We start from the raw sequence: 14,676 nt of genomic DNA on the forward strand, positions 1-14,676 counted from the left end.
ACAGTTAAACTTTTGATGTTAATATTTATGGGAACTCTACAAATTAAGCTATAATTATTTAACTTATAATAATACAAATCGCTATCTAGAGACGTTCATAAAAAATTAAAGATCAGATCTATTAAATCAACTATGTAAGAATATTAAAGTAGGAAATGCCATATGTCATGAAAAATGGAGGAAGAAACACTGTCCTGGACTAGCATTTTAGAGGACGCTCATTTATCAACATATTTTCCAGATTTACACTGTTCCGTTACTCTAGCGGTTTACAATGATCATGAGCTGGGTTCTCTGCGACTGTGCTTCCGCGGTGAGGCCCAGGGTCCTCCTGCCGTGGCTCCCCTCCATTTACACGGTCTGCTCCAATGACACGCTGTCTATGTGTTCTAACTCTCCTCGGTACAGCTGCTTAATTACGTCCAGCTCTTTTTTAACCAAGCATTCCTGGGTGTTCACTTCGGCGATAGCAGATTCGATCCTTTTCATTTCAAGCTCCATCTGGGTTAGGAAGGAAGCACGTGGAGTCTCGCGAGCACACACTAAGTTGTCTGCAGCTGCCGCTTCTCCCTGAGACAGACGAAAGTGGTGTGTCATTCAAAGTCAGGATCCAAATAAAAAAATAAATCGTAAAATCAAATCAAATCAGGATCCAATGACCTGTGCTGTGTTGAATATGCATTTTGCATCAGTAACTCAGAGAACTATTTAAATGCATTCAAAAAAAGAATTCTGTAGTCTTGAATATATGAAGTCAGTAACAACTCTTATAGTGTTTCTATTCACGGGGACTAGAGAGATGGCTCAGTGGTTAGGGGCATTTGCTGCTGTCCTAGAGGACCATTCAGTCCCCAGCACTTGGTCAAGCAGTTCATAACTCCTGTAAAGTCTGACTCCAGAGGAAACAACACTCCCTTCTGGCCTCAGTGGGCACCATCCCTCACATGCACATACCTACACTCAGACACACACATAAGTTCTTTTTAAACTTTTAATTTTTTTATTGACATTTCTTTTGCATATGTGAGAAGTAGTGTGCTTCTGCCATGGCACATTTGTCTAAATCAAAGGATAACTTATGAGAGTGATTTTCTTTTACCATGTGGGTTGCAGGAATCAAACCCTAATTCCCCAGATCCACTTGTCCTGTGTTTCCATTCAGAAAGCACCAAACTTCCCAGGGATAGCAATTGAACACCGAATAACAAGATGCAATAAGTCTAGGCACAAATCCTCATACCGAGGCTGGATGAAGCAACTCAGTAAAAGGAAAAGGGTCTTAAGAATAAGAGACATCCCACTCCCACTCTTCAGCGTCCCATAAAAATCCCAAGCTAAACAACCATTTCATATTCAGTGGCCCTGGCACAGGCCCATGTTGGTTCTGTGACAGCCACCTCATTTTCTCTAAGCTCTTATGAGCCCTAAGTAGTTAGTTCTGTGGGCCATGTTCTTGTGTTATCTTAACCCATCTGTCCCCTATAATCCTTCCTTTCTTTCCTCACTGCTTAATGTTTGACTGCGGGCCTTTGCATCCTTTCCTATCAGTTGCTAGATGAAGCCTTTTAAAATATAATTGGATAGTGTCCAGTCTATGACTAGAGTAGAATATTAGCAATAATTTCATTGACACTCCCCGTTTGGCCAGTTCTGTTTAGTTCTGCCATAGATCTCTGGACTATCCAACTTCCAGTTCCTGTCCATCCAAACAGTGTCTGCTGTGGTCTCTCTCATACCTTGTGATTGGGCTAGGCCAGGGTTGTAAGTCAATTTTTTTTTCTGGGTGGTGTTCCAGTTTCAGCACTATAAGTCTTGCCTGGTTCTAGGAGATGGCTGGTTCAGGTTCTCCATCCTCCATTACTAGGAATCCTCACTGGTATAACTCTCATAGATTCCTGGAAGTTTTCCCTTTACTAGGGGACCTAATTGCCCCTCAAATGCCCTTCCATTCATCCTTCTGTCCCCTACCTGGTCCCTTTTGGTCACATCTCTACCCACCTTCAGTTCACCAGTTGAATTCTCTTCCAGGAATATCCAGGAGTCACCCCCTACAGTCTTTCTTGTTATTTAGCCTTTCTGGGTCTGACTATTTTTAATAGCTAATACCTACTTATAAGTGAGTACACAGTATGTCTGTCTTTCGGGATCTGGGTTACCTCAGGTCATGCTTTTCTAGTTCCATCAATTTGCCTCCAAATTTTATGACAGCATTTTTTGTTTTAGTTTTTCACACATAAGTTTTAAAAATAAAATACATTTAAAAAAATTATAAACAATTTTAATTTATCCTCGGTGTGTGTACGGTGCATGTGGATCGCTGTGATTTGGAAGCAGCTCATGGCACATGCTAGGAAGCTCTCTCCCGCCCAGCCACAACCTCAGCTCTGGTTTACACTTGTGTGAGCATTCATGTAATATGACAATCTAAAAACGTATAAAAGGTAATCGAAAAATTTAATAGTGAACAGTGTAACTTAAGAACGAGTTACGAGAATGATAGTCCCGAGGCCTAGAAAAACCAGAGGTGATGAGGGTTTCGAGGCCAGTGGAAGTGATCATGAAGTCTGGCAGGGCAGGGACTCGGCTACGGGCAGCCAGGAGTGAAACGAACGTGAGAAGTAAGGGGAGAAGAAGCCTAACGGAGCCAGCACATGCTGACAGTAGCATACACTGGCTCTAAACACTCACTTCCCATCTGCAACCACCACACAAGTAACATCACCACAGAATTCTAAAACATCTTTTGAGATGACGTCAAATCCAGGCTATTGCTGAAAACATGTGGTGTGCCGGACCAGCCTTGACTAGGACCGTGTTAAGACTTCAGAAATGTGTAAACTGGTACCGTAGTTCCCATGAAGTTTTGTAGCCATAAAGTTACAAAAGCTTTAGAGGCATTGCTTGGGTACAGTGCCCTGGACATTCCAAGGCAAGAGGTTTTTTATCTCAGAAAGATTTGCAAAAGTGGATTCTTATAGTGTCACAAATTCCAGTGAAACCCAGAGACCATCTCTTAGGAGAAATGAAGAAACAGCAGAAGAGCCCATTCACTTGGATTAATCATAAACAAAGCAGTTTAAAAAATATTTGTGTGACAGGTTAGGAGAATGTAGTGTCTGGGTGACAGCTTTGCCACCTGAGCTTTGAGGTGCCCACACACAGAGAAGTTGTTTTGAAGGGCAGTTCTCTAGGAATCCCATCTGATCTCAGGCACACTGGGACCTGATACTGCTGATACGACCTGGTGTTTCAAGTTTGCTTCAAGTTAGCACAAAGTCTGACAACTGAACAGTAGCAGGTACTGGCACTTTCGAGAAGGAGACGTAAGCTGTTGCACACAAAGAACAGAGTGTGCTAGCTTTGGGCAGGCCATCCCACAGAGAAGGGTGACAGAGTCTGATAAAGGGATTACATGCAACTTCCAACATAAGTTAGAAAACTGTCCCAGAATGCTGCCCCGGGGCACCACGCTACCGTGTGAGGTCACTAAGCCACAGAGCTACACCAGGGGTTCCAGTGTGGGGTGGGGAAAGGGTTCCAACTGCCACCTCAAGTGACATTCCAGCAGGCCAAGTCTTCCAGTACACGAGTCGGAGCTGCCTCCCCAGCCGAGGAGAGCAGCAAGCAGCATCCACAGCAGCTAGAGATCACCCCGTACCCCAGGCATCAAGCTGCCCCACCTCAGCTGAGAGGCATAACAGATAAGCTGTCTCCAAAGTTTCCCCAAACCACAGACTCAGAAAGGAAATAAATCTCTGAAGCCATTAAACTGAGTGATCTAAGAGGAAAGGGGGAAAGATTGGTTTGTAAAAGTCTCAGTAAGAGAGCTACTTAACCAACCACGGAAGTTGGTGATCCTGGGACACAACGGGAGGGTGCTGACTGAACACCATCAGAAGGGCTGATGAGAATCCACAAAGTACCCTACGGCTACATGGAAGGTTATGCACAGCACCCTGCTACTGTAAATTCTTTTTTTTTTTTTTTTTTTTTTGGTTCTTTTTTTCAGAGCTGGGGACCGAACCCAGGGCCTTGCGCTTCCTAGGCAAGCGGTCTCCCACTGAGCTAAATCCCCAACCCCACTACTGTAAATTCTTACAGTGAGGCCAATGTGTCCAGATTTTCCCCTCAAATTGGGGAATATGAAAAAGGGAGAAGGTGAGGATAGTGTGATTATGCATGTACCAACAGCGACTAGATTCTGTAATTTGTGTGGTTTCACTCATGGCGTGTTGGCTATAAGCCAGTGATTTCCTACTGGCAAATCTGAGCACTGTCATGGTGTGTGCTGTTTACATCTATCCGTAAGTCACTTTTAAGATGAGGAAATCAATCCCATATTTCCTTGATGTCATGTTCAATCTCCATGGGCTGTTGGAAGTTTGCAGAAATTTATTTCTCCCAAGGTTAAGTGATTTTGATCCCACTTGATCACCTCGAGTCTTAGCATGGCAACTGGAACACCCATTTTGGCTCGGCTGACTTTTGAAACCTCATGAAAACTATGTCCTCGGCCTTCATGCCCATGTCCTTCCCGGGGGGCCATGTTAAAGATCTTCTTCATTCTGCAAAAAAGCAAAGGGTTTCTGTTGTTGTTGTTGTTGGTGGTGGTGGTGGTGGTGGTGGTGGAGCTTTTTAAGATTAGTATACCCTATCATATGTAGGAAACATCTGTACATCATAATCCTGTCTCACAGTAACTTTATGTGAAACCACTAGGCTTATATTATAGTCATAGATAACTGATGTCTTAGGATTGCTACTGATGTAATGAAACACTATGAACAAAAGCAACTCGGGGAGGAAAGGATTAATTTTGCATGTGTATCCTGAATCACTGTCCATCAGGGAAGACAAGACAGGAACTCAAACAGGGCAGGAACCTGGAGGCAGAAGCTGATGAAGAGGCCATGAGCAGGTTCTCTTACTGGCTTGCTCCTCCCGGCTTGCTCAGTCTGCTTTCTATAGAACACAGGATTACCAGCTCAGGGATGGCACCACCCACAATGACCTGGGTCCTCTCTCATCAATCACTAATTAAGAAAATGCCCTGCAGGCTTATCTGCTACAACTGGATCTTATAATAGCATTTTTTTAAATTGAGCTTCAATCCTCTTAGCTTGTGTAAGGTTCATGTATGAAGACTAGCCAGAACAATTGATATGCATGGCAGACAAATGGTTGATATTATAACTATATATGAAATTCTATAATGATTAGTATCAATTTCAGCATGTTAACATATACTTTAACTTAATTATTAAATATTAGCTATAATCCAGAAGTTAGTAGCCGAGGCAAAGAAGCTAGGAATAGTTCTATATAATGTTTTCAAAATATCTATAAAACTATGCCTTGGTAACTACAGAATACATTCTAGCAAAAGAAGACAATATACATGAAAACACATCAGGGAGATTAGAAGACGCAGCTCGGTGCTAGAAGCCAGGTTTATAAGCCACATTCTGATCACAGTGCCAGCACAAAACACAGGCCTCAAGAACATTCATAGTTGAAAACAAATAGAAAAAGTCTTTGAAATTGCTATAGAGAGGGAAAGTAAGACAAAAAAAAAAAAAGGTTTGAGAGGAAGGAAACCCACAAAGAATAAGTGAAGAATCATGGCCATTTTTTAAAAATCCATGTCTTTACTTACACAATAGTGACTAATGCATGAAATAAAGACCATGCACAAGAGGTTAAGTGGGAGGAGACCATTGATTACACTCAGCAAATAAACCAAGCATTCAGCAAATAAATATAACAACGGCCATGTGGGGGTCTGCAAAGCCCATGCCAGACCCAGACTGTTTGTCTGTCTTTCCCTCCCTCTCTCTCTCCCTTCCTCCTCCCCTCTGCCTTCAGATCAATATGAAGCTCTTAGCTGATGCTCCAGCAGCATAATAATAATGGACTGAGACAATAAGGAAGCCCCAATGAAATGCTTCCCTTGTACGTGATGCCTCCTCACAGCAATAGAACAGCAACCAAGACAGAACTAACAGAGAGATTTCAAAGAAATGCAAATGGCTGAGAACTATCTCTTACATGTTAAGTATCCTTAGCTATCAGGGAAATACACATCAAAACTACTGCGAGATTTCATCTTACGTAGGTCAGAATAGCTAACATTTTTTAAAAGGCAAAAAGGTAATAAATTCTGGCATGGATGTGAGGAAGAAACCACTCCTTCACTGCTGGTGAGAGTGCAAACTTGTACAAACTTGTACAGCACTAAGGAAATCAAGATGGACATCAGATCCAAAACATTGGAACTAGAATATGCTCCAGCTACACATAGTCCCCAAAGACCCTATATCCTAGAACAGACACACATGCTCACCCATGTGCATTTCTGCTCTAAACACAACAGCTAGAGCATAGAAAGGGCCTACATACCCATCAAGTGGTCACTTGGATAAGAAAAATGTGCTACCTATTCACAATGGAATTTGATATAAAAAAATGAATGTTTAAGAAAAGGAATGAAATTGGAAATAATAATTCTGAATGAAGTGACCCAGACCCAGAAATACCAGTGTTGCCTGCTCTCCCTCTAGCTAGCTTTGACTCTGTACATACACATGTTTAAATGGGAGTAAACATGGATGATAAAATGTATGGAAATAAAAATTCAAGGTAGATGAAGAAGAGAGCAATTGGCATTATTCTTACTGTTTTAAAAATGATTGAAGAGTAACTGTAATATTTTGACAACCAAAATTGTTCAGGATGCACTTTGAGTGTCTAAAGTCCATATGACAATACGCACTTTCGGTGTGAGTTTGTGTTTAGGATTTCATTCAATTCTAATTAAGCCAAATAATGGTTAAATAAAGACTTACTTGGCAAGCTCTTTTTGTAGCTCTTTAGTCCTCCTGGTTTCTTGATGCAAAGCACAGAGTAAAGAACGCACTGAGCTTATCAGTTTATGCCTCACTTTCTCCGTATCTTCAGACTTCAGGAAGAAGTTAGTAGAAGGTTACTTTTTCAAGCAAAAACACTTGCACATCTTTCTTAAAATACTTTAGGATTCATGTTTTTACTGTTTTTAATTCTCTTTTCCTTATGTGCATTACTGTGACCTTCTACCAAAGCATAAGTCAACGAAGTAACTCAGGAGTTCACCCAAATTAAGCACTGAGTAATATCAAGAAGTTAAAACCCAAAGAAAATATGATTATACAACTCACGCAGCCCCTAGCATTTTCCATGAATTCACAGCTAGCTCCTGGGCATTGGGAGGGCTGGGGCACATTTCCTTGTGGCTCCATGCTGCTGCCTGTTAGATATGGCACTTGAGGGCACTCGGGGTGGGGCCCTACAAGAGCCACCATTGAAGATGTCTTCCACCGCATCTCCCCCTCATGATTTGAACATGACTGCTCTGGACACTTGCAAGTCCTGCACAGATGGAAAAAAGTTAATGTGGAGTATATCTCCTGTTCCCCAAAATGACTACAGGATTCCTGCATGACTTGCATCTCAGAGAATGGTGGTACCAGAGTAAAATGGTGCATTAACTCTGAAGCTGTCACAGGATTCAGACGGCACACAATTATAGGCTTAGGGTCAGTCTCAAGACACACAGCAAGGTATGGAAGCATATGTCCATAATGCTAGCACATACAAAGCTGAAGCAGGAGGATTGTGAGTTTAAGGCCAGACTGTGAGTTCTAGCCCAGCCTCATCTACAGAGTGAACCTTGTCTCAAAAGACAACAATGGAAACTTTGAACCATCGAACAGTATAGGACAGATTAACAATATGTGGCTTAACAGGTAAAGCTATGGCCTGTGGAAGGAATCTGCTTTGATTTTTTTAATGTGCCTGTAAAGATTTACATTTTTAAAGGGTTACTCTGGAAGATAAAGGCATACTTGATAATTATAATAATCCTATTGCATATGAACATATTCAAATATCATGCTGTACTACTAAATACATACAATCAGTAAAAGTTAAGACTACCTGAGCCAGAAGTGGTGGTACATGCTTTTATTCCCAATACTTGGGAGGCAGAGGCAGAAGGATCCAGAGAGTTCTAGGCCAGCCTGGTCTTTCTTGATCAAACCATTTAAAGCAGAAAGTCCACCCACCCACTCTAAATGTAGGTGGAACTTTCTGATGCAGCCCAGACTGTAGGACATGGAAGACAGAAACTTCTCTTTTTGCCTGCTTTCCCTCACTCTTGCTGGCAAATTCATCTAACTTGTTGCAGCAACTCTTCATCAATATTAGAACCAATTTCTTCAGGCTTCCAACATAGACTAAAGGCCAGCAGCTCTCCAGGAATCCTCAAGTGCCAGACTCAGGCTGCTAAGCCATCCAGTCTCATGGACTGAGCAGATATCGGATTCTCAGCCTCTCCAATACAAGACTGCTATTACTGAACTATGCAGACTACAGCTTGTAGACCAATCTATTAAATCGTGTGTGTGTGTGTGTGTGTGTGTGTGTGTGTGAACACATGCCCTCTGTGTGTGTGAATGTGATTGTGCATGCACGTTCATGTGCATATATATTCACTCAGTTGTATTCCTTTAAAGAACTCTGACTAATACACTTGTATTTAGCAAAATGCTTTAATGATTAAAAGAAAAAATCTTGAAGACTTCCAGGTAAGATAGAAGACAAGAATCTACACAGGAACAATTGTCTGATGATGATTTTGGAAAACACAGTGAAAGGGAGTTTCCTATCACTCCACAAGTTACTTTTCCATCTTGGCCCCAACAAACCCTTCTATCCCCTGGGCCCTAAACTTGCCCTCCCACTGGACTGCTCTTACCACTATAAGTGTGATCAATGAGTCCAGATTCCTACCAGGAAACTTAAATGGATATTCGACTAGGAATACCACAGTAGGATTCCTGCTGTCAGGGACACCATCAGCACCACAGAGCTCTACACAGTGCTTTGGGTACCAGATAGCCAGGCAGGCCTGTGGGCATGCAGCATTGGTGGCTGAGTGGAGTCTGCCTCAACTATCCACAGTCCATAGGGCAATCAAGAAAACCCCACATACAAGAACAAGAACTGGGATCCCACAAGAGAACAGGACTGGGAAAAAGCCCAGTCCAGGACCAGACAGAAAACACAGTGAAGCAGCAGGTTCACCAAGGAGAGGAAAACTATTCAGGCTTCTGATTCCCTTTCCTCGTGTCTCCGCCCAGCTCTCCTTCCTCAGCACAGCTCTTGTTACCCTCTTAGCTGCCAGGGGCCCAGATATCTCATGTCTCCACTCAGCTCTCTGCCCTCCCCTACAGCCATGTCTTACCAGGATGGTACAGTCGGTTGTAGCAAGCAAACACTGTCCTCTCCTGTTCATGTCTCCCGACCCTCTGTGTATGCATATGCTCATGTGCTCATGTGTGTATGTGTGTATGTTTATGTGTGTGTGTGTGTGTGTTCTTTTTCATTTTTTCCTTTACTCTTTTTCTATGCCTTTTCTTCTTACTCCCAAAGTTTAGAGGCTGACCTGGTTTATACTATGCCTTTATTACATTATTTTAAATTGTAATTTATTATACTTTTTACTTTATTCCTGTATCATAGTATATAGAGAGGGTACATTCTTTACCCTCTTGGTATAGTCTTCAGTTAACTCTATATTCAGCCCACTTTCCCTCTGCCTTGATTACTCCCATTCCTCTCTGCATCCTCTCCTCTACTTCCTATCTAACTTGACCTGAGACCAGTCACTGCAGTCACTGTGACATTGTCCACCTTTTCTTCCCTCTTCCTTTTAATTAATTCTAACACATTAACATACACTGGCTTATCTGTGTCCCTTTGCTCCCTAAACCAATCAAGACTTAACAAGAAAATATCATCCTGAATGAGGTAACCCAATCACAGAAAAACGCACGTGGTATGCACTCATTGATAAGTGGATATTAGCCCAAAAGCTTGAATTACCCAAGATACAATCCACAGACCACAGGAAGCTCAAGAAGAAGGATGACCAAAATGTGGATGCTCCCAGTCCTTCTTAAAAGGGGGAACAAAAATATCCATAGGAGGGGATATGGAAGCAAAGCTTAGAGCAGAGGCTGAAGGAATGGCCATTCAGAGTCTGCCCCACATGTGGCCCATAAATATACAGTCACCAAAACTAGATAAGATTGATGAAGCTAAAAAGTGCATGCTGAAAGGGACCAGATTTAGACCTCTCCTGAGAGACACATCCAGATCATGTCCAATACAGAGGTCAATGCTAGCAGCAAACCACTGAACTGAGAACAGGACCCCCTTTGAGGGAATTAGAGGAAGGATTGAAAGAGCTGAAGGGGCTTACAACCCCCATAAGAACAACAATGCTTACCAACCAGAGCTTCCAGGGACTAAACCACTATCCAAACACTATACATGGACTGACCCAGGGCTTCAACTGCATATGTAGCAGAGAATAACCTTGTTGGGGCACCAGGGGAAGGGGAAGCCCTTGGTCCTGCCAAGGTTAGACCCCCAGTGCAGGGGAATGTCGGGGGGAGCGGTAAAGAGGTGAATAGGGGGAATACCCGTATGGGAGATTGGGAGGGGGTGAGGGGGGGCTTATGAACAGGAAACCGGGAAAGGGAATAACATTTGAAATGTATATAAAGAAATATATCTAATAAAAAAATAAAATAAAAAAAGACTTAACAAGTATCTGTTTTTGTAGTCTCGTGCAGAGGGGGCTAACACCTGGATAGTGACTATGGCTGCACAAAATACTCAACCACCAACCTCATAAACAAATACAGCTGTACCACAACCTAGATTCTCCTGAACACTGCAGACAAATCCACTGAAAGAGGAGAGGCATTAAAAGCCAGAAACTGGAAAGAACCCAGATGTCCCTCAACAGAGGAATGGATACAAAAAAAGTGGTACATTTACACAATGGAGTATTACTCAGCTATTAAAAACAATGACTTCATGAAATTCTTAGGCAAATGAATGGAAATAGTAAATATCATCCTGAGTGAGGTAACCCAACCACAAAAAAAACCACACTGATAAGTAGATATTAGCCCAAAAGCTCAAATTACCCAAGATATAATCCACAGACAACATGAAGTTCAAGAAGAAGGATGACCAAAGTGAGGATGCTTCAGTCCTTCTTAGACGAGGGAATAAAATATTAATGGGAGGAAACACAGAGACAAAATTTGGAGCAGAGACTGAAGGAAAGGCCATCTAGAGACTGCCCTACCTGGGGATCCAGCCCATATACATACAGCCACCAAATCCATATTGCTGATGCCAAGAAGTGCATTCTGGCAGGAACCTGATATAGCTATTTCCTGAGAGGCTCTGTCAGAGCATGACAAATACAGAGGCAGATGCTCACAGCCAACCATTGAACTGAGAACACGGTCCCCATTAGAGGAGTTAGAGAAAAGTTTGAAGGAGCTGAATGGGCTTGCAACCCCCTAAGAACAACAATATCAACCAACCAGAGCTCCCAGGGACTAAACCACCATCCAAAGCATACACATGGACAGACTCCTGGCTCCAGCTGCATATGTAGCAGAGGATGACCTTGTTGGGCACCAATGGGAAGAGAAGCCCTTGCTCCTGCCAAGGCTGGACCATCCAGTGTAAGGGAATGTCAGGGAGGGAAGGTAGGAAGGAGTGGGTGGATGGATGGGGAAGCACCCTCATAGAAGAAGGGGGAGGAGGAATAGGACTGGGGGTTTATGTATGGGAAACCCGGAAAGGGGACATTTGAAATGTAAATAAAAAATATCCAATGAAAAAGAAATATAATTCATGGAAACTTTTGTCAAATAATTTCATCAAACTAAATGAAGTGATACCCATCTCTATATCTTTATGGTACCTCATTTGAAATACATTCTCAGAAACTTTGAATTGTGTATTGTATTTGCTGGATTGAATGTGATATACAATTTATTTCAGTAGAAGAAAATGTTACTTCTCCAGTTTAATGGATTTTATACTCCCAGCCCACGTGTGTCTCTTCGATGCACACCACATCTGGCAGTGGCCACTGTCAAGCACGCTGCCTGGAGGGGAATTGCTTTACAATCCAAAAGTATGTGGAACTCGTGCTTGCCTCTCTCTGTCCTTAGATTACTTTACTTTGCATGGTGCTCTTTAAATCTTCAGTTCTATCCATAATCTTCAATTCTATTCTGCTGTTGAAATTCCCATTTTCAAGATAAGCACATTACAATTCTCATTTTCTTTGCCAGTAATCTGTTGGCAGACACTTAACTTGGTTACTGTGTGTAATGCTCCAATGTACATCAGACTACAGATGCATTTTGGGAAAATTATCTCAGATATGTTTGTTAGTTTGCTGTGATGGTTTGTATGTGCTTGGGCCAAGAAGTGGCATTATTAGGAGGTATGGTCTTATTGGAGTAGATGTGTCATTGTGGGCGTGGGCTTTAATACCCAAGCCCTAGCTTCCTGCCTGAATGCTGCCATGTTCCTGCCTTGATGATAATGGACTGAACCTCTGAACCTGTAAGCCAGCCCCAATGAAATGTTGCTCTTATGAGAGTTGCCTTGGTCATGGTGTCTGTTCACAGCAGCAAAACCCTAACTAAGACATATGCACAGGATAAATTTCTAGGTCTAATTATTTCTTTTAATGCCAGTTCCTTCCTATTCTGTTGCCATCTCAACCCTATAAGGCTGTTGAGCCAAAAGAGTTCATATGCCACAAAATTCAGACCCAGTTACACTGCTTGGACAAAATGCAAACACAACGTTGAGTCCAAACATGAGAAGTGACTTCTGGCCTCCTGAACATTAGTGATGGTTTAAATAGTAATATTAACCTTGAAAATAATTTAATAGATGATATTGAGGAACTGTTTCCAACTGTCCTGCTTAAGTTTCTGTTGCTGTGGTGATCACTATAATAACCAAAAGCTACCTTGGGAGAACGGGGTGTATTCGCCTTATGTATCCCAAGTAATGATCCACCCCTGAGGGAAGTCAGAGCAGGAATTCAAGGCAGGAACTTGGAGGCTGGAATGGATGCTGAGGCCATGGAGGAGTGTTCCTACTGCCTTGCTCCTCATGGCTTGCTCAGCCTGCTTTCTTATACAACTCAGAACCGCCTGCCCAGGGGTAGCATTGCTCCCAATGGGCTGGCCTTTACCGCATCAATCATCAATCAAGAAAATGCCCCACAGACTTGCCTACAGCCAATCCAGCGGAGGCATTTTCTCAGTTGTGATTCGTTTCCCCCACATGACTCTAGCTTGTGCCAAGTAGACAAACCACTGACAAGCCCACCAACTAAAAGAGCCAAACTTTACTCAGGAAGCATGAAATAAGCCACACACGAAGGCCATTCTCACACACTCAACTTCTTCTAAAACACTGTAAGAGAGGAAGTGAAAAATACAAATTAAAAAAAACAAGAAAGAAAGGAAGAAAGAAAGAAGGGAAGGAAAAAAGAGAGAAGTCTTTACTAGCACTCTAACCCCAAATGAGCAGATCCCAGGGCAAAAACACAAATAACACAAGAAACGAAGACGACTCATTTCTTCCAAACATTACCAGTCTTGGGCTGCAAACATGGCTCAGAGACTAAAAGCACATTTTGCATATGTAAATCAATAAAATGCAATTTGCCGCATAAGTATATCCACGGGCAGAAACTATGTGATCATCTTATTAAAGTTCTTTCACAAAACCTAAGATCTGTTTATGATAAAAATCCTTGATCGGTTATGGGTGAAGAAAACATATGCAAGGAGAATAAAGGCCAAGTGTGGCAAATCAGGAGTCACAATCCTGGTGAGGGGACAAAAGCATGAAGGACTCCCACCAAGATCAAAACGAGACAAGGCCGTGGGTGTCTGCTTTGGTCTCTTCTGTTTAATAGGGCTTGAAATCTTAGCTGGAGCAACAGACACGAGGAGGAAATAAGAGGAACACACACAGGAAAGGAAGCTGTCAAGGTATTGCTGTTTGCAGATGATATAATCCTACACGTGGCAGCCCCCAAAGACTCCTCCAGGGAACGTCTCAAGCTAATGATCACTTTCAGCTATGCGGCATGTTCTAAAAATAACATCAGTAGTTGTCCCACACCCTGAAGCCAAAAAGACTGGGAAAGAAATCAAGAATCCCATTCACACTAGTACTGAGAAATCAAGTTGTTACTGACCAGGAAGCTTCCTCCCCCTGGCTAGCTTTCATGGACCCACACAGGTTGAATGGGAAGAAAAGCCATCAACTGCCTTACCCAGCTCTGAATCCTGCAAGCTACAGTAATGACCAGCATGGAGGGTAGCCAACCAACCTTCTGACTGGATATAGGTATATTTCACAAGAGGAAACACATGTGAGGTATTATGAATAAAGTCAAGAACCAATGGTTAGAGAGCTCATTGGCCCCAAGGGGTGAAACCCCTATTATTATTTTGCTAAATGAACATGGTATCAAGTTGCCCTCTAAATTAGTAAAGATTAGTGCAACTCTCAGACCTCATTGGAGAAAGTTCTATGTGGTTAATGCAGACATTCCCAACTGGCTAATGTGGTAGAGACTATAAGCCAATGGAGTGCTAAGCCACAAATGGGACTCCTTTTATCAACCCCTACCCACGAGCCTCAAAGAACATTACAGAACACATGGCACAAGAGTCAAAGGAGGATGGAGACTAAGGAAAGCTATCTCCTAGGCACGACAGGATTGCT

The 14,676-nt window shown here is 42.5% G+C and overlaps 1 pseudogene; it reads right to left on the reverse strand.

The window, feature by feature from the left end:
- Positions 1 to 205: 205 nt before the first annotated feature.
- Positions 206 to 14,676, reverse strand: part of Fam95c (family with sequence similarity 95 member C) — a 40,041-nt pseudogene continuing 25,570 nt past the window's right edge.

The sequence above is a fragment of the Rattus norvegicus genome, chromosome 17, assembly GCF_036323735.1.
Source record: "Rattus norvegicus strain BN/NHsdMcwi chromosome 17, GRCr8, whole genome shotgun sequence".
Classification (NCBI taxonomy): Eukaryota; Metazoa; Chordata; class Mammalia; order Rodentia; family Muridae; genus Rattus; species Rattus norvegicus.